The sequence below is a fragment of the Pseudorasbora parva genome, chromosome 2 (assembly GCF_024679245.1).
Source record: "Pseudorasbora parva isolate DD20220531a chromosome 2, ASM2467924v1, whole genome shotgun sequence".
In the NCBI taxonomy this organism is placed as follows: domain Eukaryota; kingdom Metazoa; phylum Chordata; class Actinopteri; order Cypriniformes; family Gobionidae; genus Pseudorasbora; species Pseudorasbora parva.
In genome coordinates this window covers 34,953,641-34,961,209 of record NC_090173.1, presented here as the reverse complement: position 1 = coordinate 34,961,209, position 7,569 = coordinate 34,953,641, and positions in this window count along the sequence as shown.

The following is a 7,569-nucleotide window of genomic DNA, read 5'->3' as shown; positions in this document are numbered from 1 at the left end:
ATTTTTTGCGACATGCTGGGAGCGAAGGTCTGTTATTCTATATATAAAATATTCACCCTTATTGGAACAAATTGTATTTTTAGGTTTAGCGCTTTGTGTACGAAATGCAGCGACTAAATTTCTGTTAACGAAATGCAACTGGCTCTTGTCTTTCTGACTACATTGGAACAAATGGATTGAAGTATAACTGCATTTTGTCACGGAATACTTCCTTTAATGTCATGTAATCCATTAATTTCACAAAATGAATCCGGTGACACTTGATGACCCATAGATTTATGCACACAGCTTCACAGTGCCCTTGTCTCTAGCAGACTGCTTTAACAGTGTAAATAAGTCAGAATGCATGAAATAGCATTAGACCCCCTAAAGGTTTATAGTATGACCACTGAAAAAAATCGGAAACTGATCAACTTTCATTGCCAGATCAATAAATCACTATACTCTTTTAGTTACCCTAAGGCTGTGTGCAACTGTGTGCATTTGAAGTGTGAAACACTAGCTGTGAGTTGCATTTTTTCTTTTCTTTTTTTCTAGGGGGGTGCATTTTGTATAATAGCATTCAGCAGTGGGTCATAGGTTGCATAAATGCCTCGCTGCAGATACGTTAAATCACCCCCCACAGTTCTGTGTGCGGAATGATAGAGCTTTAATTACACACTTGCACAGCCTGAGGGGGGTGGATCACTCCTGGTAAGTAAAATGCACACTTGGCTGACCTGGAGAGGCAGGTGTCAAAACCATAAAAGCACACAAACCAAAACCTTTCGCACACATGTACATGATCACATAAGCTGGGTGTTTCACCTATTTTACGTTTCGCACCATACTTGTGAACATTTCTTCAACACATTCCTCTCCGTTCTCCTTGACCTTTTCTTTTCGCCTTTGGCAGAGCTGCAGTCGGACTAGCCGTCACGGCTGCGGCACACGCTCTCGCTATCGCTCCATGATTTATTCACCAGCCTGCCTCTGTCTGCACAGCCCCCCACCCTCCAACCTCATACACACTTCTTAGTGCACGCTGTCCCAAAGGGCTCGCACGTACACTCAGACGCAAATGGACAAACACCACGCAACATCTTTCCTCTCCTCCTCTCTCAGCAGCAGACCATATCACGTCACTGCTGCTCTCGGCTTGGGTTGTTTGCATTTCATTAGCTGTGCCGGGGTGCAAGCGGCGCTACAAACGCCATATGCAATCATACACACACACACACACGCACGCACGCACGCACACAGGTTATGTCTACGCAAACCACCAAGAGTAAACACATGCATATGTGAGTATACACAATTTAACAGGCGAACGAAGCGAAGACAACCTGAATTATGTTACTTAGTGTTTGTCTTATTTGTGTAGTAGTGATATTATCATTTTCTCACCTTCATTTTAAACCTAAATGACCTTCTTATGGAGCACAAAAGAAGATGCGCATTAAGACTTAAAAGGGTCTTACAGAGGGCCAAAAGTATGTGCACTTTTACAAGTTGATTGTATGGAAATGTGAGTTGGCAGTACCTGTACACAATAATGATATATATCCTATAATGATAAAAAAATAAAAATAAAATCTCCTTATATGTTTTCTCCTGTCTCAATTCATGCCATTCGACCATGTGATGTCACACGGTTGGATGCCCCTCCCACGACTGTTGATTGACAAGCAACGTTTCACCTCAGACCCGCCCTGAGCGAGCTCATCATAGTCCGCCATTGTTGATACGCTGGAGCAGAATGGCATCTAAGTAATTGTGGGGTTCTGTTTTTGGGTGTAATAACGAACACAGCAATCATTCTGATGTTCCTAAATCCAAACCGCTGAAGACGCAGTGGCTGGGTTTTGTTTTCGAAGGGAATATTCCCCTGATCAACCTCAATGATTTCATGTTTGCACCACGCAAATCATTTCTCACCAGACTGCTTTAAAAACGATGGTCAGTATGAAGCAGGTTTTGCTAAGAAGAACTATTCGTGTTCCTGCTGCACCTCCAGAAGAAGTGAGTGTAACTTTTGAAACGTGCACTTATACTTCGGCATGCTTTCTATGCATGACGTTCTCAATATAATTCATAATCCCACGTTTATGAACAACGCGTTTTGGTTATTGTGGTATTACAAATGGTGTACACTGGTGATAAATGTAATGTGGTAACACTATACTAAGCTTACTTCTGTAGATGGTTTATAATGGTGTCTGTTGAAACATTCCTGTGGTGACCTAATGTCAGTGCTTCAGCCCTGACAGTTGTACCTCACACTGCATAGATAACGTGACACATCACTGACAAGCCTATTACAGAAAAAAAGTGTTTCATGACCAGTAGCTGTAACATCAATCTGTCAATGAACTAACGTATGCATCAGCATTTATTACGCTAATGTTACCCTGCCAGTGAAGATAGATCAAAGTGACATTACATTAACCAACAATTCAGAAACGTCCAGCTCACAGGGCCGTCATCTTGTTATGGGTTCAAATTGATACAATGTGTCCTCACAGAGTCCCGTTGCCATTCTTTCTCCAAAATATACCTCAACTGTTGTCAAAGCAACTCATTAGCATTTAAAGCCGTATGCACTAGAATGGCTTGCTGAAAACAGAGCTGTTTTTGACCAGGTAAAATTTGTGTTTTCTTACAATTCTAATGATAATTTTTAATTAAAGTATATCACAAACTTTTTTTTATTTAGACACTAAAGAATTATATTAACTTGTACAAAAATGGCATTATATGACCCCATTAAGTGCAATAGACCTGCCAGTTGGTCTGTTATCTGTAATGTGTTTACTTTTTTTCTTTTCATTTTATTACTAAATTTTCATTAGATTTATCTGTAATGCAATGTTTATGAACAACATTTGAAGGCTGTGTTTTAATATTATTTACTTATAAACATTAAAGGCAGCGCTTATTGTTATGCTAGTTGAAGTATCTTCACATTCTGATAGCACATCAGTCACAGAGCACCTCAACCGAAACAGCAGCCACATTTTACAGTCCCTCCTGATCCAAAGCAGCAAACTTATGCCATTAGTAATTTGGAAGAGATGGATAACCATGCCGTTATACCCGGAGCAGTTCGTTACTCTATGCATTTCAATGGCAACACTATCAACGTCAAAATGAATCTGCAGCAGTCAGATGATACAGGTCAATGCTTTTTAAATTTTTTATGTTCCATATTATTGTAGTGTTATGTGCTTTGAGACATGAGGTAATTTAACAGCGTCTCTTGTGACGCTTTGTAGAATCTACTCTGCGCGTTCATTTGTTTTAAAGGAGGCGTGGCTTTAGAGCTGCTCTGAATGGAGGGTGGGATCTCATATTTTCAAAGCTGGCTCGCTACTGCTAGCCACTCCAAAAATTGCCTGTCCTACCTTTAATAGCATTACAAATTACTACCTGTAAAACTATGTGTGTTGGAGTTTAGTAGGAGGTTGAAACTAAACTTTAAAGGGCCATGGCCCTCTAGGAACTGAGTTTTACACCTCTATTTCATGACTGCCATCAACTGTGTGACCTTAGCACACAACCTTAAGCCATACTAAATAAGTCTTGAGTCTTACTGGTTAATACTGAAGGCAGTGAGCCATTTTTACTGTAATGTTTCCAAGAAATTTATTTTCCTTTGGTGTTTTGTTGTTGTTGTTGTCTTGTAAATGCATTTTTGAATGGTAGAGGGCAGTACCTCTTTTGTAACATCAGTGTGTTCTTCCAAACCCTCATAGAGGTCTTGAGTTAAAACTACATTTTGGCTTGTGAAGAGTAATTATAGATGTCCATTGGGTCTATCCTCTCCTCATCATTCAATGAAATTTCAATCAGTCAACAAGGTGGTAGACTTTGTGTCAAATAATTTCACTGGTATTAAAGTTTTTAGTCATGAAATACACCTCAACAAATCAATTTAACAGAAAAATTGTAAAAGACTAAAATTAGTTACAGCAATACACTAAACATCACATCACAAAATCAGCATATTGAATAATTAATACTATATTAAAGGAAGGTTATATCATGACCACTAGACAATGACAGATGGCAGTAGCTTGCCATGCCCTTGAAGGTACAGTAGGTTCATGCCCTGGAGGTAAAGTAGATGTTGTTTTGCAGCCTGTTGTTTATTTTTAGGATGCTCTTGATAATGGTTGAGATGATCGAAGTGCTCAAGGATGGGCCTGGTCTTATGAAGATGTATAACTGAGTCGATGGTCTGGACATTTTGTAGCCCAGAGCCAATAATGAGCTTCTCTAAATTGATTCACGAGCCTCACCGTGGCGAATCATCTCATCACATTATGCTCCACGACAGAGCGGCTCCCATACTGGGCTGTGCACTTGTGGAAGTTGGCCAGGTTGTGTAATGGCATGCCAGTCATCTTTAATATGTCACTAAAAAAGATCTGTGGCTATCCACAGAGCTGCTGTGATATTAGTTCCCCAACCCTGTCTGTTTCAGTCCCACTGGTGATCTCCTCCTTGATGTTCCCTGTAGTTTACACTCGTCTCTTTGATGTTGCTGCAAATTCCTTTCTGTCTGTCAAATATCCTTAGCTTTTTGCTAGTGACATCATATAAACCATTTTAGCAACAGCAAGACCGACAAAAGAACAACATTTTTAAAGAAAATTTGATCTGTCACCAAGGCGTTGCTAATGTTTTCTGGTATTTAGCTCATTGCTAAGCGATTGCTGGAGCTCGATTGTCTGTTTTCTCCAGCACTTTTTGCCTGTTTTCTCCACCAATTTTACCATCCAGATGAAAAGTGAAAAGTCTTATCACTTAGGAAAGTAATAGCACACCTCTTCATCATTATCGTTCATGTGTGTAGCCAAATTTAGCAGGCAAACAAAGCTCCATGTTCTGTTGTAGTGTAGCAGGTATGCATCATAGATCAAGCAGCTTTCTGTCAGCACAGAGGATCAGCATGACTGACCCATTGTGATATTTGCTTAGGGAAATATTTGACCCTAATGCGAAATTCCCAGTTGCATGGATTCCGTTTGAAACAACTGGATTTTAATTTATTAAACAATGTAAATGTGACCTTTAGCCACTTAAACATACTGTATCAAGTTTGTTCAAATCCATTAACTTTATTGAGTACCACTAATTAGGTGAAAACAAATGAGTGCTTGCTTCCATCAAGGCACTATTTTGCAGAAAGCAAGGATTCTGTAAAAAAAATTACACACTAGGAGTCCCTTCCATCAGCGCAAACACTCTGAGACTTCAGCATCTTACAGGAAACACCCTGCCAGTCTAATGTCTGCTGGTGACACTGATGCTTGCCAGGGCTCAGTGTGTACATATATATGACAGTAATGAACAGAGACGCCTATCTCTGTCACGGTGGGTTACAGAGGGCCTGATAAAAGTCTGGGGTGTTTGCATTTAAACACACAAATTACACTTCACTGCTTCCCCTATTATCCCTTTGAGAATGTCAGTCAGGTCAAACTGATGCAGCTTTTTAATCTAAATCAAAATTCCTACAACAAATTGTACAGACAGACAGACAGACAGATAGACAGATAGATAGATAGATAGATAGATAGATAGATAGATAGATAGATAGATAGACAGACAGACAGACAGACAGACAGACAGACAGACAGACAGACAGACAGACAGATAGATAGATAGATAGATAGATAGATAGATAGATAGATAGATAGATAGATAGATAGATAGATAGATAGATAGATAGATAGATAGATAGATAGGTAGGTGATAGATAGATAGATAGATAGATAGATAGATAGATAGATAGATAGATAGATAGATAGATAGATAGATAGATAGATAGATAGATAGATAGATAGATAGATAGATAGATAGATAGATAGATAGATAGATAGAACCATTATTTGTACTGCATTTAGAAGGTTTATTCTTTGTAATTTCATAAGCTTGCTGCAATGTACATCACTGTGCCCTGAAGTCTACATAAAGGAGACCAGTAACTATTTTGGGATGTCATTTACACCTTTTTCAGTTTGGGGAAACAGATGAGAGAAACCTGGTGTTTAAACCATATACAGAGATCTTCACAAGCATGTGGTTCACCACAGATCAGTGCCTGCAGAGACAGAGGGGTCTAATCGTCTTGTTTTGTTGATGAATGTTAAGGTTTCCAGACAGCCATTGATGTGAAAATGTGGGGATGTGCAGTGAAACCCTCAGCTTGATATCCCCCCTTGGGCAATTAAATGTGTGTGTCTGTGAGTGTGTGGTTTTTGGTGCAGCTCTATATTTGTATAATATCCCCTTTGAGATCGCATCCTGGCAGTAAACATTGTGTTGCCTCCTTCAGAGTCCCAATCAAGTCCCTAGACGGTTTGTAGGAGAGGGCCTGGAATACAGTAAATCATCTCTCGTCTCAAGCCTCTCGAGAGGTTACAGCCTGCATCTCATTGTCTCCATTGATCTACTGCAAGGATGATGATCAATATCTGGATTAGTAGAGGCAGGTGCATCTTTGCCTGTCTCTCCTTGGCTTTAACCTCATCACCAAAATGCCAATCCAGTCACAAGATGGAGACGAGAGAACTGAACACATACTGATGTGTTAGACAAGGCAGACAGTCCTTCACTCTTTCTGTCATTGCTGTATGCTATATTCACTCATTTGCTCTTGTCTAATGACAGGACATTAACATAACTTATCAGAACAGAACGTGTCTCTGCTCATAGCCACTATAGTACTATATCTACATATCTGTGTTAATTGACATTTGCAGTTTGCTAGGTTGTGTAGCTCCTGCCTGCCGTTGCCATGGCAGCAATCACAGGGCCTCAGCTGGCGAGTTAGTGCTGCCCTATAGGCTGTCTATCTCGGCGCTTGTTTCTCCAAAACCTGACAGCAGCCTCAGCAGGCCTTTTGAAGGGATATTTAATAAGGCAAATAATAATCTCACCTGTATTAAACATTCTTAATTATTAAAATGTTCTATTCTCTCTTAACGTTTTATTTGATTTGATTTGATTTTAATTTGAAAGTGTTTTGGGCATTCCCTAAGATGTATGCATTTACTTATTCATTCATTTTATTTTATTAATTGATGCATGCATTCCCTAAAATATGTTTTTTTTTTTAAATTAAATTAATTAATCAAATAAAAGTGTATTCAAATTGAGACGTTTTTTTTTTTGTTTTTTTTACTCTCGGATCGTTTTGCGTCTTTGCAGTCATTGTACTTTATTTTGAATTTAAAAAGGTTGTTATAGATTTACTGAAAATGTTACCTAAATTCCATACAAAATGATTACCATATAGTACGAGTGTGCAATGTCGTGGAATGTATACGCCAAAACTCATTTTGGCGTGCATATGATACGTTGTTTTTCGCGTGCATATGATACACATCTTGGGTAGGTTTAGGGTAGTGGGGTGGGGGTTCCTATGTATAATACGCCATAAAGTGCGTATCATATGCACGCGGAAAACAGCGTAGCAAAGGCACGGCAAAATGAGTTTCGTCGTATACATTCCACGACATTGCACACTCGTATAGCCTACTATTTATACGCATTTTCATGAGATCCGGTTGGGCCCCCAGT